At 34.6% G+C, this 23,149-nt stretch overlaps 1 long non-coding RNA gene across 1 annotated transcript in view; it reads right to left on the reverse strand.

The window, feature by feature from the left end:
- Positions 1-581: 581 nt before the first annotated feature.
- Positions 582-23,149, reverse strand: part of LOC109500818 — a 69,109-nt gene continuing 46,541 nt past the window's right edge. The window contains exons 3-4 of the long non-coding RNA XR_002743366.2: positions 4,050-4,164; positions 582-946 (exon numbers count right to left, since the gene is read on the reverse strand). This is a non-coding gene — a long non-coding RNA (uncharacterized LOC109500818). The remainder of the gene's footprint in view (positions 947-4,049; positions 4,165-23,149) is intronic.

The raw sequence follows: 23,149 nt of genomic DNA on the forward strand, positions 1-23,149 counted from the left end.
TATACAATGGAGAGAAAGTGGTACTGATAATAAGTACACATAATAAATATATAAATGATGTACAATGTAAGAAAGCAAGACATGAGATGGAAAACAGAGTCCATGCATCAGGATAAGTTTGGGATTGAAATATTGATAAGGTGAGGTATGAGCACAGACATCAAGAAAATGAGTAAATTTGCCAAGTAATTAACTCCAAGAGTAGGAATCTGACAGTGAAACTGAGTAAAACAAAAAACCCTAATGTCGGTGTATCCCTGAACTCTTTGAAAAACCACAAAAGGTCTGATGTACCTGTAACACAGGGAACAAGGCACAGATTGGTGGAAAATGATGTCAGAGAACTATCCATGTTGATTTCCTCACTGTTACTCTTTAGTTCAAAGGTATTACTTAAAGCCATCAATCAAGAACATGCACATGTATACACATATATACATATGAATACACCTATGTATATATGACTAAAATGTGATATATATGTATATATATGGGTCTATATGTATGTACATACATAATACACATATGTATGTAGCCTATATACACACACATGTATGGTTTCTTGAAAGCCATGACTTAATTAATTTATTTAAAAGTGAACTTGATAAACAGTCCATAATTTGAAACATTGGAGCTGGAGTCACACACTCTGACATCAGAAGGCACACTGAAAATGAGTGTTTGGCTTTAAACATCTCTAACAGAATTCTTGATGTTCTATATACTTAAAGATCAGGGCTTTATTTTTATACATATTTCAATTAAAAACCACACTACAGTAATTATTAGGCATTTCTGCTTTCCAAGCAGTTGTTAACATATTGAAAACAATACAGAGAATTTCTGTGTAGAATCTGGATCTGATCCAAGCTGGGTGTTATCTTGATTATTGTCTATACAAGTTGGTAGAATGACTTTGCATGTACCTTGCTATCATGCTGACATCCTAAAAGAAAAACAAGACTATTTTATATGAAGCGCAGCTATTCTTTACAATATTTAGCAAATGTGGTTCAGAAATGTTTGAGGTTAGAAGTTAGCATATTAGTAAATTATACTAATGAGAAGGACCTTTATCCCAAATTAAAGAAGGAAATGTTGCTGTTTCCAGTTTTTTCTTCCTATTCTTACTACTGATGGAAGCATGCTTAAAGGCTCTTTGTTGAATGAAGGGTAGTCATAAGGTACTAGAAGTTCTTGACCTCCAGACAAACTTTCTAAGTTATGGAGCATTGTGCAGTGACCAGTTCACGGTCATTCAGTCTATTTTAATTATTTCTGCTTAATATTTTTCCCATTAGTGTTTACGCATATGTTTATACATAAACATATATGCAAGCAAAAGAAAGCAAGCTCTCTGGTATATCTTCTTAGAAGGGCATTAATCCCATGAGATCAGGGCCTCATCATTAATACCTCATCTAACTCTAATTACCTCCCAAAGCCCCTTACCCAAACACCATTACACTGGGAATGGTGTCTACAAGATATGAATGTGGAAGTGGACACAAACATTCAGTCCATACCAGTTAATCTCCCTCCAGATAACTGGAGACGGTCTTAGGAAGAGTGAATCACTGGACATGGAACAGTAGATGGTGTGGGGACTTTGGGGATCCTCTCTACATTTAAGATAGTCTACCTGCGCTGTTCACTGGGTATTTGCCACTAACCATAGACTTGAATTTGGATAAGGAGGGTCTCAATTTTAACCATGTCAACAAGGGCAGTGCTCTAAGACTGTGGTTTTCAAACTTCAACGTACACTGGAATAGCCAGAAGAGAGCATTACAATACAGATTGTGGGCTATACCCTCAGAGTTTCTGGCTCAGAAAAACACTCTGGCTTTATGATGCTTAGGACTATAATTTATTTTAAAATATGTTTAATTAATATTTTTGCAGTTTAATAACATAAATATCATAAAGCCCAAAATACAGGAGGCAGAGAAGTTGATAGCAACATGTTAGTAGAAGACTTCAATTTCCTCTGTCTATGGTAAAGTAAAAACATTAAGGATAAAGAAAGGATACAAGAGGCTAAATTACAAAATAATTATGTAGACATCAGGAACACATGAAAAAGAGGATAAAACTTTTTAGTAGCAATGGAACATTAATAAAAATTGATCATAATTAGGCTACAAAGTAAATTAAAATGACTAAAGAAAGTTGTGTCAATGACATTGCCCCTTAACAATGTGGGATAAAATTAAGAAAAGCTAGAAACCAGAAAAGGCTCTTTAACCAGGCACAAAAACGACATTCAACTCATTATGCATCTTCACCAGAGTTCTTGGGTGACCAAGTGCATTGTCAAGAGCAACAATATTTTTAAAAGAATCCTTTTTTTCTTAGCAGGAGGTCTCAACAGTTGGTATAAAATATTCAGTTGTATATAAAATATAACAGTTGGTTAAAATATTCAGTAAACCATGTTGTAAACAGATGTACTGTCATCTAGGCTTTGTTTTTCCATTTATAGGGCACAGACAGAGTAGATTTGGCAGAATTTTTAAGGACCCTAGAATATTCAGAATAGTAAATGAGCATTGGCTTCCACTTAAAGTCACCAGCCCCTAACAAGGATGTCAGTCTATCTTTTGAAGCTTTGAAACCAGGCATTAACTCCTTCTCTCTAATTATAAAAGTCCTACATGGCATCTTCTTCAATATAAAGCTGTTTCAGTTACACTAAGTGTCTGCTGCTGAGTGTAGTCACCTTCATTATCTTAGCTACATCTTCTGGATAACTTGCCACAGCTTCTATATCAGCAATTGCTACTTCACCTTGCACTTTTATGTTATGGAGACGGCTTCTTTCCTTAAACCTTCTGGAAACCAACCTCTGCTAGCTTGAAACTTTGCTTCTGAGGCTTCTTCACCTCTCTCAGACTACAATTGAAGAGAGTTAGAGCTTTGCTCTGGATTAGGCTTTGGCTTAAGGGACTGTTGTGGCTGGTTTTATCTTCTATCCAGACCACTAAAGTTTTGTCCATATCAGTAATGAGCCCACTTTATTTTCTTATCATTCCTGTGTACACTGGAGTAACACTTTTCATTCCCTTTCAGCATTTTTCCTTTGCATTTGCTACTTGGCTATTTGATGCAAGAGGATTAGTGTGTGGTCTATCCTTGCTTTGGAGATGCCTTCTTCACTATGCTTAATCATTTACAGCTTTTGATTTAAAGTGAGAGATGTGACAGGCACCTGGGTAGCTCAGTCAGTTAAGCATCTGACTCTTGATTTCAGCTCAGGTCATGATCTCATGGTTCATTCATGAGATCAAGCACCATGTCAGGCTCTGTGCTGACAGAGCAGAGACTGCTTGGGATTCTCTCTCCACCCTCTCTCTCTGCCCCCCCCCCCAAATAAATAAACATTATATGAGAGATGTGAGACTCTTCCTTTCACTTGAACATTTAGAGGCCAACGTATGCTTATTAATTTGCCTAATTTAATGTTGTTGTGTCTCAGGGAATACAGAGGCCTGGACAGAGGGAGAGGGATGGGGGATCAAAAGACCTGTCAGTGTGGCAGTCAGAACATACAATAAATTTTGCCATTTCATATGTATCCAGTTCCTAATTGAAGAATGTCAATGATCACTGATCACAGATCACTATAACAAATATAATAACAAAATGAAAAGTGTGGAATATTACACAGACACACAAAATGAACAAATACTCTGATTTTTTTGAGATATAGTACCAATACACTCCTCACACAGGGTTGCCATAAACCTACAATTTGTAAAAAACACAGTATCTGTGAAACATATAAAGGGAAGTGCATTAAAACAAGATAGGCCTGTAATGAAATTATATTGCATATTAAATGTAAGATATTAAAAAGCACAATAGAATAGGTATAAGGGAAATAAAAGATATTTATTAAAATAATAATAGATATATTAGTGGATTGTATAATACACAGCTTATAATTGGTAACTCAAGTAACATCATCACCTTATGATCTATGATTATGTAGTCACCTAATCCAAGAGCAAACACAGATATTTTTCAAAATAAGGAAAGTTACCTACCAAAGAAGACATTGCTCCAATATCTTAGAGGTCTCCTCTGTAATTCTCTTATTAGAATTTGGCACATTCTCATTGGGTGACCTGGTTTTCTATGCACTTATCAACATCTGAACAGCTGGAACAAAAGGACCAAGTGGCAGTTACAGACATACTACAGTTTCTATTTAGGGGAGAGCCTTCTGTCCTCAGAGACATAGTCAAACCTGGCAGACTTGAAGATTGCTTAATAAATTGTTCTGAATAATATGCTCAGATGTGATATATGTTGAATCAAGTTTCTGAAGTGTCATCAACAACCAGTCTTCACAATTTTAGGTTCAGCTGAATATATCACACTCATAAGACTAAAATAGGCCACATCTAGCAATAGTATTCTCGGATTTATGGAAAGATACAAAACAGGAAACCCAGCATGCCAGCACCAAGAACAACACTTCCATGGAAGTCCATGCAGATGCCCACTAGCTGGTTATTAGCCTCCACAAATGACAGCTCAGTGTTAGGAAATGAGAACATGGAGTGGTGCGAGAGTTCACAGTGACTTAGAAGTCCCAAGCTCCATATAGGAATTAGTATCTCTTCTCACAGTTTTATGAATTTAGCTTCCAATTTACCAAAAGATAAGACATTCTCAATTAGAAGAATAACAAAGCTCAGGAAAACACAAAGCTATGGATTTCATGAAAGTTTTTATGCTGTATTTATTTATTTTTAAATTTTTTAACTTTTATTGATTTTTGAGACAGAGAGCATGAACGGGGTAGGTTCAGAGAGAGATGGAGACACAGAATCTGAAACAGGCTCCAGGCTCTGAGCTGTCAGCACAGAGCCCGACGTGGGGCTCGAACTCACGGACTGTGAGATCATGACCTGAGCCGAAGTCGGACGCTCAACCGACTGAGCCACCCAGGTGCCCCTGTATTTATTTTTTTAATAGCCCCCAGTCCAGACGCAATTTAGTAACATACCTTCCTTCCTTCCTTTCTTTTCCTTTCTCTTTCTTTTTCTTTCTTTCTTTCTCTTTCTTTCTTTCTTTCTTTCTTTCTTTCTTTCTTTCTTTCTTTCTTTCTTTCTTTTCTTTTATTTTTCTTTCCTTTCTCTTTCTCTTTCTTTCCTTCTCTTCCTACCTCTTTCTTTCTTTCTTTCTTTCTTTCTTTCTTTCTTTCTTTCTTTCTTTCTTTCTTTCTTTCTCTTTCTTTCTTTCTCTTCCTTCCTCTCTTCCTCCCTCCATTTCCCTCCCTCTCTCTCTTTCTCTCTTTTTCTTTTGCCATAAACAATGTTGCCTGGTATCACAACTGAAATTCTACCTTTACCAGGTTTCTAGAAACTAAAGAAAGCAAATTCGAGGACCATTTACATTGAGAAAGAAGAGAACAGGAGAAAGGTTTGTTGTTATCTTCACTCATGCCTACCATGCATAGCGATTCTGTAACTATCATCCAAATATCCTTTTGTGAGGTTATCAAATATGTCTCAGGCCACATAAATTCCAGAATTTGATTGAGGTAATGAGCCCAAATAGAGTTATTTTCTTGGGAACTAACTTCTACCCCATAGTATACATGTCTGTCAACAAAATATCAACTTGATTTTCCCCAGGATCTATCAACAAAATGTCTTCAGATCATCATTTACCAGACTGCCAATATGTTTTATAGAATATCTAGGTTAGAAAGACTCTTCAGACTAAATTGTGCAAGACAGAAAGACAGCTATTATGGGGTCCTAAAGCAAAATAGTGATGATGTACTCAGAGACAGGTTTCTCATGAAGCTAACAAAGTTTACATTTGTAAATCCTCTGACCTCGCCCTGAGAAATTCTATATTAACTCTATATTAATATTTACATTTTTTTCTAAGAAAAAAATGTCCCCTAATGTATAGAAGTTTTAGGTCCTAAAATATGAATCTATCAATGGTATTTTAATTTATTATATTGTATTGCATTTTTAAATATAATTTATTGTCAAATTGGCTAACATACAGTATGTACAGTGTGCTCCTGGTTTTGGGGGTAGATTCCCATAGATCATCACTTACATACAACACCCCGTGCTCATCCCAACAAGTGCCCTCCAATGGAGTACTACTTGGCAGTGAGAAAGAATGAAATCATGTCATTTGAATTTATTCTAGATGAGAAAACCAAGGCAACTTCCAAGTAAAAAAATAACATTGGCTGTGTTAACTTACTACAATAAAGAACACATCCAGAATAGAAGTTTCAACTGGGATCACCACCTGATTAAACGCTTTATGATCCACGGTCATTTACCAAGTCCAATGCATACTTTGTATAGTACAAAAGTGAACTAAATGGGGATCTTCTAGGGTTCAATTAACCTATGTAGCATATACTCCTCTCTAGCACAAATGTCCTTCCTCTATATATCAGTAAGCTAATTTGGACAATACACCAATTACCAAGTAAATCTATTAAAATTCTATATTCAGCCACTGGAAAGGTAATCAAAGAACGGGTCTGAGGCCCTACAGACAAGCTATGTAGCAATCATGGGTGAAAACTCTTATCACTAGACCATGCTAACCCTCTACTTTAAATTGTGTAATACAGTGTTGTTCTAGGTCCCAAGGAATCTGCATTCACTTAGACCATTTAATAGCCCCTGAAATCCCTAACAATTATCATGGTGCATACTTGATAGTTTCTTTGGGAAAGGCAAAAATGAAGATTTATAGTATATACTTATGTTATTGTATGACCATTTCTCTTTCTTACTTGGATTCAACTTCATTAAAGGGTTTCTGGGATTGTGAACTGACTCATTTATGAAAACTGGGCAAGATGTTTTAAGTTTTTGGTATATGAATTCAAGATAAACCTCTGTTTGTTGCCTAGATTTGTCTGTTTGTTTTGTTAGCTTTCTGTAATTCTTTACACTTTTATAATCCAATTGGACTTTAATGATTTGTCTACTTCTCTCAGTCTGAAGAAGTCCATAATCAGCTAATAGTTTTTGCATTTAAATAAAATTGTTTGGCCTCTAAAATCCTATGGATACATCATTCCAAATAAGATCAGTGAATCCATTTATTTAGTAGAATATACTAGCAACACCTGACTTTCAAAGAAATGCCACCATAATACACTTCAATATTAGTATCATTCTCATAAAAATGTAGTTTTCAATGCTTTCATGATATCAATACCTCATAAGTCATCTCTGGGGACATTAGATAGTAACTAGGTAGGGGTAGATTGCATATCTTCCATCTATTTGGGCAGTCATAAATAACAATTTTCCTATTTTCTCACATTATCTTACACCAAGGAATTTCTGACGTATCCTTATTTAGTGAGAGATAACCATGAGTACAAAGCTCAGTCCACCAACCAACAACTAGAACCATTTGTATTTTAATAGTTGGAATATGAAATCTTCAATCAATGTACTCTTTAAAAAGTCAGCTTTACTGAACTAAAGCTTTTTCTTTCTCTTTGGTCAAATGCTCTTAGAATCCATACTTACAAATCATATTCATAGATTTTTTCCCAATATAAATTAACAAAGCTTTGCAATGCTTTTACTTTTTTTCTCCAAGGTTAACTTTATAATTGGCCCCCTGGGGAACGCTCGATTCTCAGACTCATTATAGATATGGATAAAATGATAAAATTAGAGTTAGTGGAGGTGTGCATGAAAAGATTTGACTGCTCCAGGGGTTTTTATAAAGTCTTCAAGCAAAACAAGAACAGCTTCATGAGAGGTTGGAGAAAAAAGGTTGTTTCTGTTGACAAGGGAAGTGTGGTTAGTGGGTTTTTGGAGTGCTCCAACAATCTAATTACTCGCCAATGCAGACATTTGTTTTTATGTTCATATTTCTTCATATACTTAATTATCTAAATTTAACATGAGATAGTAAGTTATATAATGAATTATGGCTAAACTTCATCGAGTAAGTACTGTTTCAGACACTATTTTGAGCATGTCATATGTATTAGCTCCTTACCCTTCATAACACTTTATAAAGAAGTATTATTCCAACAAGAAAGCTGAAGCATAGAAGTGTTAAGTTGCTCAAAATTACAATGATAGCAAATAGCACAGCCAGAACTTAAACCAAAGTAGTATACACCTTATATTTAAATACTATAGGGCTGAGTTCAGCAGGCACTGTAATTCATAAATCCACAGGTTCAAGATTTAATTTAAGCTTTCAGGTGTATCCCCGAAAGTGTAGCTGATAAGAAATTCTTTAAAAGTAGTCACAGAAATTCTATGACTTATTGTCTTTTACTTGAGCAGCGAATATGGGGGTTTTTGCTTTCCATTTTCTTTAAGATGTCCAATGTGGAATTTAGGAAACAAAACAAATGAACAAAGGAAAGAAAAGAGAGAGAGAGAAAAAAATCAAAAAAACAGACTCAACTGTAGAGGACAAACAGATGGTTACCAGAAGGAAAGTGGATGGGAGACTGGGTCAAATAGTGAAAAAGATTAAGAGTACACTTATCTTGATAAGCACTACATAATACATGGAATTCTTGAATCACTATATTGTACAACTGAAAGTAATAACACTGTATGTTACCTACACTGGAATTAAACTAAAAGATGAAAAATTAAAAAAAAAAAAAAAGATGTCCAGTGTAGATGAAGAAACCAGTTCATCATACATAATCCTTGATTTCTTCACCTCTTTTATATTTTTTTCTATGGAAAAGCTTCACTTGGACTTTATTCTAGAGGAAGGCGGTAATTTAGCTAATCTGCCAATAATAATGTGTCATAGGCTGCCATGATTCACATATCTTAATTATGCTTTTAAGTGACAGAATTCCAAGCAAGGCCAAATGGCCAATTCTAGACTTCCAAATGAACCTTAAAGGCTAGTTGCTTCTATTCATAATCAATTTATGCAGATTCAGAGTAATTAATTTTAATAGACATATATTGTTTGTGGCTAATTACACAGAAAAGTTCAGTTAGTGCCTTGCTAAGTCATTGGAAAGTTGAAGAAGGCTTAAAGTTATTATTTATGATACTCAAAACAACCTAGGTACTTTTGAGGACAAAATGAATTCTACAGAGATTCTGAATATACAAGTTGCTGACTTCTGAAAAGTCTCTGCGAATAGATGTATTGGTCCTAAACTTAAACCTTGACCTGAACCTATAATGGGTCCTCTTTAAATAACTAAGTCTTCTGGATTCTAATATGGTGGGTGATGACTATTGTAAGGCTAGGAATTCGCCCAAACAAGGGCATTAAGAGATACTGAGTAGTTAGAAAATGGGACATGACAAACGCTCCAGGAAGAAAAAAGGATCATATGCTGATCTATTTCTAAACATTCTAAAGAGACGTTTTATAATAATGATCTTCAGTTAATAGATTCAAAGAAAAACCTAAACAAAATAGTAACATAAACATATACTTTTTAATGGAATGCATATGTAGTATAACAAGCAATAAAAGCTAGCACCATGTTTAAATAGGAATACTAGAAGAAGTTCCATTGAATTCAGAATCTAGATGGGTTTTTCAGCCATCGTTATTATTATTCAAATGCCATGTAAGTCCCAGCCAATATAATCAGACAAGACAATACGTTGAAAGACATAAAACTTAGAAAGGAAGGAAGAGTGTTACTGATTATTGCTTGCCAACCATTTTTGACAACTGGAAAATCCAAAAGAATAAATTCAAACCATATATAAATAAATAAATATATAGAGAGACAGACATACTAGAGGAAATTGAATGGTTAAAAAATAATACTTTCCAAAGAGAGAATGATGACAGCCGAGTGGGAGGATCCTAGTCTCCCTCTGCCCCATGAATACAAGTAGATAACTACCAAATCATCCTAAATACCCCAGAAATGAACCTGAATGTTGGCTGAAGAAACTCAACTAAAAAGAAAGAAGAAACCACACTGAAGAAGGTAGGAAGTGCAGAGACACAGTTTGGGAGAAAAACAAATGGTGGCCACTGAAGTGGAGAGGGAGCTGCAGTCTCAGAGAAGGGGTAGAGACAGACTAGCACACAGAAGAACACATGAAGAAAATAATTCCCCACAGCAAGTGCTTGGAAAGCAAGAAGGGCTGAATTTCATGTGTTCTGGCATCCAGTGGGGCTTAAAGTCTGGAGTTCTAAAGACCAATGTGCTTGGCTTGGGGACAGCCTGGAGACATCAGGGCTGCTTTCAGAGAGAAGGCAGGGTAAACGATCTGCAGACATACAGCATGGCAACAGTAGTCTGATGATTCCCTGGTGAACACAATGGAAAACTTATATGCTCATCTTGGAGCATGTCCCAGAGAGGCAGTGTTCATGGAGAGACTGCTCAGGAACAAAGGAATTGGCAGACACCATTTTCCTCCCCTGCTCCTCAGCATAAACACAGAGCCACCTGAGGGCCAGCATAGTACCTACACTTGCTACTTAACTTGCTTATACCAAGCCTTGCGGGCCCACACTCCAATAGAATCATCCTTCCCAGGCATGCTTGTCTGAATCCCAACATGGCAGACCCTCTTCCTCAGAAGACCAGTCCAAACCCCTGCCTGCACTGAGTCTCCCCACGCTGGAGTTTTGCAAAGCCTCAGTTCTGGTGACAGAGAAGACAGGTCTCACTTCACAAGCAGACCAGAGCAAACCTAGCTAAAGAAGTGATCAATGAAACTAGGACCTGGTTCTTTGAAAAAAATGAATAAAATTCATACACATCAAGAAAAAAAAAGATTCATATAAATAAAATTACCAATGAAAGAGGAAAAATAATAATCAACACCACAGTAATACAATTATAAGAAAATATTATGAAAAAATATATGCCAACAAATTGGACAAACTAGAAGAAATGGATAAATTACTAGAAACATACACTACCAAAACTAAAACATGAATAGAAAATTTGAACAAATAACCAGCAAAGAAATGGACTCAGATCAGAAAACTTCCAACAAACAAAAATCTAAGACTAGATGGTTTCACAGGCAAATTCTACCAAACATTTAAAGAAGAGTTAATATCTATTCTTCTCAAACTATTCAGAAAAAATAGAAAAAGAAGGAAAATTTCCAAATCCATTCTATGAGGCCAGGATTACCCTGATACTAAAACCAGAGAAAGACACCACACACACACACACACACACACACACACACACACACACACAAGAACTACAGGCCAGTATCTCTGATGAGCATAGATGCAAAGATCATATAATATTAGCAAGCCAAATCCAACAATACATTAAAAAATCATTCACCACAATCAAGTGTAATTTATTCTTTGGTTGCAAGGGTGGTTCAATATTTGCAAATCAGTCAACATAATATATCACATCAATAAGAGAAAGGATAAGAATCATGTGATCATTTCAATGCACGCAGAAAAAGCATTTGACAAAGTACAACATCTGTTCATGATAAAAACCCTCAACAAAGTAGGTTTAGAGGGAACGTACCTCAACATAATAGGGGTCATACATTAAAAATCCACAGCTCAAATCATCTTTAATAGAAAAACCTGAGACCTTTTCCCCTAAAGTCAGGAACAAGACAAGAACGTCCACTATCACCACTTTTATTCAACATAGTACTGGAAGCCCTAGACACAGTAATCATACAACGATAACCAATTTGGTGAGACAGAAGTAATAATTTGACTGTTTGCAGATGACATAATACTATATATAGAAAACTTGAAAGACTCCACCAGAAAAATGCTGGAACTGATGAACAAATTCAGTAAAGTCTCAGGATACAAAATCAATGTACAGAAATCTGTTACATTTCTATACACCAAGAATGAAGAAGCAGATATAGAAATTAAGAAAGCAATCCCATTATAGATGCACCAAAGAATAATACTTAGGAATGAGCCTAACTGACTAAAGAGGTGAAAGACCTGTACTCTGACAACTATAAAACATTTACGAGAGAAACTGAAAACAAAGAAATGAAAAGACATTTCATGTCATGGATTGTAAGAACAAATATTTCTAAAAATGTCTACACCACCCAAAGCAATCTCCCTATTCAGTGCAATCCCTATCAAAACACCAAAATCACTTTTTATAGAAAAAAATCTTAAAATTTATAGGGAACCACAAAATATCCTGAATAGCCAAAGCAAACTTGAAAAAGAAAAGCAAAGCTAGAGGTATCACAATACTAAACTTCAAATTATATTACAAAGCTGTAGTAATCAAATAGTATTGTACTGGCACAAAATCAGGCACATAGATCAATAGAACTGAACAGAGAACCTAGAAATAAACTCATAATTATATGGTCAATTAATTTTCAACAAATCAGGAAAGACTATCCAATGAGAAAAAGACAGTCTCTTCAACAAATGGTGTTGGGTAAACTGGACAGCTACATGCAAAAGAAGAAAACTGGACCATTATCTTTCACCATACATGAAGATAGAAACTCAAAATAGATGAAAGATCTAAATGTGAGACCTGAAACCATAAATTTCCTAGAAGAAAACACAGGCAGTAACTTCTTTTACATCAGCCACAGCAACTTTTTTCGAGATAGGTTCCCTGAAGGAAGTGAATTAAAAGCAAAAATAAACTTGGGACTAAATCGAAATAAAAGGCTTCTTCACAACAAAGGAAACAATTAACAAAACTAAAAAGCAACCCATGGAATGGGAGAAGATATTCTCAAATGACCTATCTGATAAAGAGTTATTATCCAAAATATATAAAGAACTTACATAACTCAAAACCAAAAAAACAAATAATCCAATTATTAAAAATGGGCAGAAGACATGCACAAACATTTCTCCGAAGATGACAGAGAGTCAACATTTTAAAAGATGCTCATCATTACTCATCATCAGAAAAATGCAAATCAAAACTACAATGTGATATCACTTAATGCTTGTCAGAATGGCTTAAGTCAAAAACACAAGAAACGATAGATATTGGCAAGGATGTGAATAAAAAGGGGCCCTCATGCACTGTTGGTGGGAATGCAAACCGGTGCAGTCACTTCGAGACATAGTATGGAGATTCCTTAAAAGATTAAAAATAGAACTTCCTACGATCCAGCAATCACACTACTAGGCATTTACCCAAAGAACAGAGAAACAGTAATTCAAAGGGATACATGCATCCCTATGTTTATAGCAGCATCATTTACAATAGCTAAGACATGAAAGCAGCCCAAATGTCCAACAATTGATGAATGGATAATATATACAATGAAATAAGATTAGGCCATAAAAAAGAATGAAATCTTGCTATTTGTAATGACATTGATGGAACTAGAGAGTATAATACTAACCAAAATAAGTCAGTAGAGAAAGGCAAATACCATATGATTTACCCATATGTAGAATTTAAAAAACCAAGCAAATGAACAAAGAAAGAGAGAGAGAGAGAGAGAGAGAGAGAGAGAGAGAGAGAAACCAAGAAACAGACTTTTAACTATAGATGACAAACTGTTGTTTATCACAGCGGAGAAGAGTGGGTAGATGGGTGAAATAGGTGAGGTGAACTAGGGAGGATATTTGTCATGATGAGCACTGCATGATGTTTGGAATTGTTGAATCACTATGTCATATCCCTGAAACTAGTATTACACTCTATGATACTGGAATTAAGATAGAAACTTAAAAAAATAACAATACTATCCAAGAATCAGTAACCTTATATAGAAACAACCATCAATCAGAAGATAAAAAAGCCTTTCATTTATAATAATAAAACAAAACATGTTAAGATACGTAACAGAAATGTAACTAGAATTATAGAATGTCTACATAAAATAATTTTATAAAATCTTTAAAAACTCCTTAGAGTATAACAAAGACATAAAGAAGTCAAGTTTATATATTGGAAGATTCAAATAACAAAATGTCAAGTCTCCCTTTGTTAATCAATACATCTAATGTACTCTCAAAGTGACAGAGGAGTTTTTGACCAGAAAACTGTTTCTAAATTTTATAGGAAAAATAGAATCAGTATACTGTTACTGTTTCATGGTAGAGCATCCATGAAAGTAATAAGGCAAAATTTATAAAAAAGATCAAGCACATATATCATTTAATCCAAAATTATTCCTTGGTATTAAATGGATATATACATATCCATTAACACACACACGCATGCTAGATATATACATTATAGGTATGTATCTGTATCTATAATTGGAGATCTACCTATATCTATCTATGTATCTAATATCTAGCTAGCTAGCAGTGCTAACTAGCTAGATAGCTACACACAGTCATAAGTTAGTCACTCACATCAAGAACTTCCAAAAATATATTTTGAGGACTTGAGGAAATGAAATAACTGAGTAAATAGTTAATTGATAGGAAGATTTAAAAATAAAGATGACTAAGAAGAGATACTAATGTTTAATCTTTTAATTAAAGTGATTTAAGGGACGCTGGGGTGACTTGGTTGGTTAAGCATCCAACTCTTGGTTTCAGCTCAGGTCATGATCTCACAGTTTCGAGAGTTCGAGCCCCATTTGCACTCTGCACTGACAGCTGGGGAGCCAACTTGGGATTCTCTGTATCCCTCCCTCTCTGCCATTCCCCTGCCCACTCTCTATGTCTCTCTCAAAATAAATAAACATTTAAAAATATTTAAAAATAAAGTGATTTAAGTGATATTTAATATAACTTGTCAGAAAACAATAAAAAATTATGGACGATTTCGTAAGAAAGATTCTTAAACCTACCATCCAGTTTTAATAAATCCGTGTTATTTCACATAGGAAGTCTGTTCTTTTCAGTACTTGTGGCCTTCTACTTAATACATCATACATAGCTATCATTTTACCAGTATTACTATTAAAATATTCTGTTTGTATATACCTGGGAGTGAAATAGCTTTAAGAAAGACTGACTTAACAAAACTTTAGTAGATACTGGCACCAACATTACCTAAATATGTGATTTCACACATATTTTTCTCTGTGCCTCTGTTTCATCTTCTGTATGAGGGTAACAGTACTTACCTTATGAAGCACGTATGAGGATTTAATTAGATAATATATGTAAAGTATTAAAAACAATGTTTGGAATACTATAAGTGCATATTAGTCATTGAATACCATTACTGCCTTCTATAAGATTGTTCAATCATTCTTTATATAAGGTACTATGGATTTGCAAATAATGAGCTACAGAATAAAATATTGTCATGTTAACTCCTATTATAATCAATTCATTTTCAAATAGGCAGGCCTTTATAACATCTTGGTTTCTAATTTCTCTGTCTAGCAATGCAACACTATTTTTCAAATAACAATAGTCCATGGATGTATCTTGACTGGCTCTAGAAGTCACGTATTGTACTAGGTCCTCTTTGATCATTTTCTCAGGCAGTGCTGATTTATTTCAGAGATCTATTTGTCGCCACTTGGTACTTCAGCCAATTATGCTTAAGAACACAGCTTTACTTTTTGCCAAATCAAGTACAGTAAAACCTGGGATGGCAAGTAACTTGTTCTGCGAGTGTTCCTCAAGACGAGCAAGCATTTCTAATAAACTATAATTTGATTGACGAGCAATGTCTTGCAATACAAGTAGTACATGATGCCAAACATCACATGATCACAACTGAGCCAATGGTTCTTGAAATTAACTTTGATATACAAGTGCTTTGGATTACAAGCATGTTTCCAGAACAAATTATGCTCACAAACTAAGGTTTTATTTGTATTTCCATTCTGTTATAACCCCTTCAGGCTGCACTAGTTTCCTTTATCTTATCATTAGGTTTAATTCTATTCTATGAATTTTATGGACTCATGAAATAACATTTTGGAATGTGGCTACATATTAAAAATAGAAAAAATAGGTAATGATATAGTGAGAGTACTAATTATTTATATTTTATTTTATTTTTAAGGCACCTACTAGTGTAATTGTGTTTTGCCATCTCCTATTAAAGATTCTGGGATAAATAAATGCATTTCCTTTTTCAGAGAGTCTCACAGTTCCCTCAAAATCACATGAGCGTTCAAGCAAGGGGCTAATTTCTGAGTCGTCTGGTATTTTTGAAATAATGTATTCCTCCTCTAACATCTTAAAAAAACTGGTCTATTAAAATGCATAATGCACAACCATATGAACAGAAAATATATTTTCCAATCTATTAACCTCTTTCAGAATATTGTTAAAGTGGACAATTATTAATTTCTAGTTTTCTTAATTACATTCAGACTAGTAATCATACAATTAAGAGAAAGTGAGGCAGTGAGCCTGCATGGATTGTAAAAGAAAGGTAAATGAAAGATATGGGTGTTCCAGACAAGACACATGGCAACAATGAGTGATGGGACTTGTGACAGACAAACTGATGTCCATATTCAAATAAAAATAGGCAAAAACCTACCAGAGAAAACTCTACAGGACACATTTAACATTCCATGAAACCTCACGCTAAGTTTTGATCCAGGTCCATTTGATGTTGAAGTCTATCTTTCTTAAATTGTATTAAGGTCTTTAATTATAGTCCCCTGCTAAATGTGAACTTTAGTGGTCCTGAATGTTTCCAAAATCTTCACCAGCCACACATTCTATAGCCTTTTCTTAGAATGGGCTTCTCAGATGCTAATAACATCCATAATGACATCTTTAATTCTTGTTCACTTCATTAATAAATGCTGATTTTTAATTCTATATTATTCAGGTTCCTTCCTGTAAGTGCTAATATTAAGATTGTAGTAACATATTATTTTAAAAGGTCTGTTGTGCAGTTTTCCATACTGCTTGTCTTGTACATGACAAGCAAAAGGTTGGACCTAAGTATTTCTATGCTTCATGCTCCTTTTAGTACTTCCTTAGCCACAATGCTATGTCACTTACGTTTCATTCACTGAAGAAATCAGAAAAGTTGGAAATGTATAGGTTATATTCTAGGAGAGTCTATTTTAACAGAAAAAGAAATGGAACCTTGATCACTTTCCAAGGTTACTTTAAATATTACACAATAAGTGAATATATGAATGAATAAATGAATCCAAACTCAGTTCCTGCTTCACTATGTAAGACTTGTATATCACTGTGTCATTTTAACATACTATATAACTTCTCCTTCTAGTATAGAAGATTAAAATAAAGTTGCCTAAGACTATTAAAATGAATTTTGAAATAAATAAATAAAAGTTATTTTGTGAAGAAAATATGTGATTATTGTTTTGTGTGTGTGTGAAAATCTGAATTGGAAGATAAACTATGATACTCTTTTTTTTTCTTTTTATCTCCTTTATCTATGTCAGTATCAATAAAATGTAATCCAATACAACCAATCTTACTAGGAGATTGGAATTATGAAGTATCATATGTTATTATCTGGGTAAATAAAGTCTGTCTCTTTAGAGTGTAAAATTTCAGAGTGCTTTGGAGATCTGCAGGTTTTAATGTAACTTCCAGTAAGTCTCTTTTAGAGAAAAAAAAATGATTTTCCAATATATGTCAACTATCCTGTTCAGAGTTACACCACCAGTTGAAAAGGACAGTAGCTGTGAAAAGCCAAAAAGAATGCGGGTGTGAGAGAACAGAATTTATTTTACCTTGGAAACTCATTCATATAGAATAAATGGTATAAAAAAAATAGACCTTTGTCAGAAAGTTCTAAATAGGGATAAAAGGGATGAAAGTATAAAAAGCCAAACTTTGCTTGTCAAAGACTAGGAACTAGTTATGAAATATATGTTGTCCAAGTTGGTTAAATGGAAATGAAACACAACATAACCTTGCTCTTTAGTGAATTAAAATTTTGTATTTCTTTCTCATTAGCAGGAGAATAAAAGTACTTACAAGACTTCCATTTAACAATTATGTTAACTTTTCTACTTAATTGCTTCAACTGCTTTTCTGAGTAAATTGACTGTTCCCTTGTCTAGGCAGTGAAGTGGGTATGAGCACTGACTTTAGGATCGGTAGAACTTCGTTTGAATCCTTGCTCTGTTATTTCTAGATGTATGACAAGTTATCTGAGCTCTCTATGCCTCAATAATATAGTCATAATAATAGTCCCTATGTCAAACAACTGCTTTTAAAATACAAAGAGATATTAATGAAAAACACTTAGAGTACCTGGCAAATTGTAAGTGTAGTAGCATTCATTATTTGTCATCAAGGATAAATATGATGGTGATGGTTACAGTGTACACACACACACACACACACACACACACATATGGATGTCATAAAAGTCACAAAACTAATTAGAGTGTAAGAATGTGTCTCCATGGTGTGTGTGTGTGTGTGTGTGTGTGTGTGTGTGTGTGTGTGTGTGTGTTTATGTTTGTCTGTGTGAGTGATACCACATATTTGGTGCCTGGCATCAACATAGTCATTTTCAATTACATGGTGCTTTAGAGTGCCTTTTGTCAAGGAGGAGCAGCAAAGCTGAAATGTACCAAATATTAGAAAACAATAACTTTAATTACTGAGCACTTACTTTGTGTTAAGTAATCTTTAAAATGCTTAAAATCTTAAATTATTTCATTCTCTCAATAAATGAATAAAATAAGTTATTTTTGTTATATCTGTTCACAAGTACAAAAACTGAGACACTGGACAGTTTTAAAATGTGCACAAAGTCACACAATCAATAGGCAGGGTGCAGAGATTACAATTTATGCTTAATGGCTTCAAGCCTCTATGTTTTTTTCCCCAAATTTTTATTTAAATTCTAGTTAGTTAACACACAGTATAATATTCATTTTAGTAGAATTTAGTGATTCATCACTTACATATAACACCCAGAGCTCAATACAAGTGCCCTCCTTAATACCCATCACCCATTTAGCTCATCCCCCCACCCGACCTCTCCTCCAACAGTCCTTGGTTTGTTCTCTACCATTGAGTCTCTTATCGTTTGCTTCCCTCTCCCTTTTTTTCCCCTTCAAGTCCACCTATTTTGTTTCTTAAATCCACATCTGAGTGAAATCCAACGGTATCTGTCTTTCTCTGACTGACATTTCACTTAGCACCCATCCTCTCTAGCTGCATCCACATCATTGCAAATGGCAAGATTTCATTCTTCTTCCAGCCTCTATGTTCTTAAGCATTATTCTTTATTGCTTTGGATGGAGCAATTTTAAAGTTTAACCCTTGAGAATTACAATATCAGTAAGAATAATAAACACTCTATCTCTCTAATTTTCAACAAATGAGATTTTATCTGCACTCTTTTTACAAAGGGGCATATAAAAATTGAAGATTGTATATCTCCAAGTTGGTGCATTTGAAAAGGATTAGTAAATATTGTTAAAGAAACGTTGTGGCTGCTCCTTATTTCCCTTTCAAAAAGCATTCTGGAATCTAAATTGAATAATAATTTCAGGACATAAAAAGGGACAATCAAGTTTTCTGGCTTTCATCTCATGTGGCTGCCCAAGAGACCTGTTTCGACCACATAGGCTCAACCACAAGCAATGGAAACTAAATTCATATTAAGGATAAAATAATAGTTTCTAAATAACTTTTGATCATCTGTATGGCTTATAGAAATGATAAGAGAATTCCTAGAGGGATTTCCAAGGCTCGAATTCTGATGATAAAGCAGAGCTGAGGATCATGATCTGGACACTTCAGGGCTGTCGGTGTTTCTGTGAAAAATTAAATTATTCATCTAAATTTTTCATGACTCATCTCCCATAACTAGTGACATTTCAAGAAAACAGAGTATTAAGTCAATGTGATTTTCATTATTATACACATTACACAAGAATTTAAGAGTTTTAAAGCATTTTTTATTTAAAAAATGGCTTCCTACATTTAGTAATGTTTTAGTTAACAAAGCTATAAATAGTTCATCTAATTTTCAGTGAGTATTGTTCACTTAGGGAAATGGAAAGAAACTTAAGACATCTATTACATGGCAAACTATCCATTGACCACTGATAATTGTTCTGAACTTGTGAAATGTTTAGGGTACTTGTAAAGAGCTCTTTGGTTTTCTGAACACTTTATACAAACAAAGACTGAATTATTTAGGTCAGAGTGGTCCAATAGGAACAGGTGCAGTCTAAACATCAAGACAATAACGTACTAGTTTTATCACCGAAACTCCACAATATCAGGCGGGCTACTGTTGGACTATAGTTGGTTTTTTTGCTTACTTTTAATCTGCATATATAAAAGATTATGTTATATAATTTTTTATACATTTTTTTCAACGTTTTTTTATTTATTTTTGGGACAGAGAGAGACAGAGCATGAACGGGGGAGGCGCAGAGAGAGAGGGAGACACAGAATCGGAAACAGGCTCCAGGCTCCGAGCCATCAGCCCAGAGCCTGACGCGGGGCTCGAACTCACGGACCGCGAGATCGTGACCTGGCTGAAGTCGGACGCTTAACCGACTGCGCCACCCAGGCGCCCCTATGTTATATAATTTTTAGGTTGAAAATGAAATAATAAAGGCAGCCTCCAACTTCCAAGAGGGATTTTTAGCTAGCGTAGGATCAGCACTCCCACAAAAAGCACTAGAAAAATGTAGTTAAAACACAGAAATCAACTAGCTTAAGGCAATAGAGAGCTGCAAAGGCAACGGGACCCCAAAGAGGTAAGACTCCAGAGAAGGGAGAACCTCAGTGGGGTGCTCTTTGATAGACTTTAACTTGCATGCATGTGGCAATTCTGGGACTGTATTAGTAAATACTGTTAAAGAAATGTTGTGGCAAGCTGCTCTTCATTTTCCCTTTCAAAAAAGTATTCAGAAATCTACAACTGAGCAACAATTTCAGAACTGTAAAGACGGACAATTGTGTCTTCTGGCTTTTTCTCAAATGGCTGCCTAAATGACCATTTCTACCAGAAAGATCCAAACCCAAGGAAGGCAGAATAATAGCCCCAAAACCTGTAAAAGGACACTGACATAGGTGCATTTAGGGTTGGTAATCAGCTAACCTTGTGAGAGAGAGAGAGAGAGAGAATCCTGGGTTACCCACGTGGGCCCAATTTTATTGCTTGAGTCTTTCAAAGCAGAAACATTTCTGGATAGGGTCAAAAGGGAAGTTAATATAGAAGTGTACAGAGATGCTATGATGCTGATTCTGAAGATGGAGGAAGGCGGCAACAATTTAAGTGATTCAAGCAGCCTCCAGAAGATGGAAAAGTCTAGGAAACTAACTCTCTCCTATGACTCCCAGAAGAGATGATAGCCCTGCCAGCACTTTGATGTTAGCCCAGTGAGACTTGTGTCAGATTTCTATGCTCTGGAATTGTAAGATAATAAATTGATGTTGTTTTAGGCCACAACACTTGTGGTAATTTGTTTATAGCCACAATAAAAAACTGAGTAACAAATAAACCTGCAGAAATTTTGGCAGAGACTGGGGCTGTCTCAAGCTTATGTTTGCTTTTGGGTCACAAGCTGGAGGAAGTTGGATACCAAATATTTAATTTAAAAAAATCTGTATAGCAGAGTTTATAAGCACTCTGGTGAGGTACAGATAATAGATAAGTGCTTTAGTTGATCCCAACAGACAGAGCGAAGCCATGCTAGGTTCAAGCACTGATAGCCAGGCTTGGAACTATGCAGTCCCTATTTGCACTGGGAGGAACTGATGGCCCGCAACCTCTCCTCTCTTTTGGACTTCAATTACATGAATGGTAGATATTCTGACCTTATCCCACAGGTGTCTACTGTTTTTTTCTGTATTTTAAATTACCATTGTTTCTGGTACTTCGTGTAGGATTAGCCATTACCTTGTCTTCCACCCCTACAATCCGGCCTTTGGTTCTTTCACTTCTGCTGTGTCTACCTAAAGAGATACTAATTTCAGATATTGCACTTTACATTCTAAAGTTTAATATGATTATTTTGTATATTTCAATTATCTGGTGAGATGCTCCATATTCTCATCCATTTTGTTCATTTTATCTTCTATTTTAACAACATAATATTAATAATTATTTTAAATGACTTGTTAGTTACCTCCATTACCTGGCTTACAACATTTGTATTATCTGTGTTTTTTAATCTCTAGATTCCTGGACATGTGGTTTTTGCCTTTTGGCCTGTTTATTAAAGAAATGAGACTATAGATGATGTCTTCTTCCTTCAGGAAGGTAAGGAGGCTTTATTCTTTCTTGTGCCAGAAAAAGAGAGAAAGACATATAGGGAGGAATACAAAGCACCAAAAGGAAAAATATAATGAATTCTGGGAAAATATTCACTGTATTAAAACAATGAGTAATGGATAATAGTAAAAAATATAATTTTAAAGATATCTAAAATGCATAAAATAATAATGTAAAAGATAAGAAAATAAATGGAGTTAAAATATTTATAAGTTTCCCGTGTTATCAGGGAAGTAATAACAGTAATGTTTTGTAATAAACTGAAATATGTCAAGGTTATATGTAGCAATCTCTAGAATACCTACTAAAAGAACAAAAAATAGTTAACAAATTTATAGGAAGAAATCAATACTGGGGTAATACAGACAAGAACAGAGGGAAAAAGAAACACAAGGTGACTCGTACAGAAAATAAGTAGTGAGGTAGAAGATGCAAAACAAGTTATTTAAAAAATTTCATTAAATATAAGTAACTAAATATTCTAACAGAAAGACTAAATTTTTCAGACTTGATGAAATATGGAAATGGAAGTATGTGGGCGTGTCTATACTCCAAACTGGTGGGTATGTCAATTTCTTTAATTATCCATAGGTATATGTGACCTTATATCAAATGTCATTATTATAGTTTGCAGAGGAAATTCATAAATATACACATGCATATACCCACATTTAAATTATGTGTTTTTGTGATTACTATTTAATTAGCTGTTTACACTGTTATATCTTATTTAAAAATGGAAGCCTGTATAATAAAAAAATGAGACATGCTTGACAACTAAAACTAGACATACTTTATAAAATAATTAATACTTGTAGAGGTATAGTAATTACATATTCATAGAAAATAGTGGTGTGCTATAGTTTAACAATTCTATTTTATTTCAATTTATCATGAATTTATTGATATTCACTTAATATCAGTGTTCTACTGGCAATCATGGAAATGGAATGGAATTTGTTCTATCACATACAATAGCTACTAGCCACATACGGCTATTGAGAACTTGAAATTGGATAATGTAATGTAACTAAGGAATTTAATTTTAATTCA

Source organism: Felis catus, chromosome B3 (genome assembly GCF_018350175.1).
Source record: "Felis catus isolate Fca126 chromosome B3, F.catus_Fca126_mat1.0, whole genome shotgun sequence".
Taxonomy (NCBI): domain Eukaryota; kingdom Metazoa; phylum Chordata; class Mammalia; order Carnivora; family Felidae; genus Felis; species Felis catus.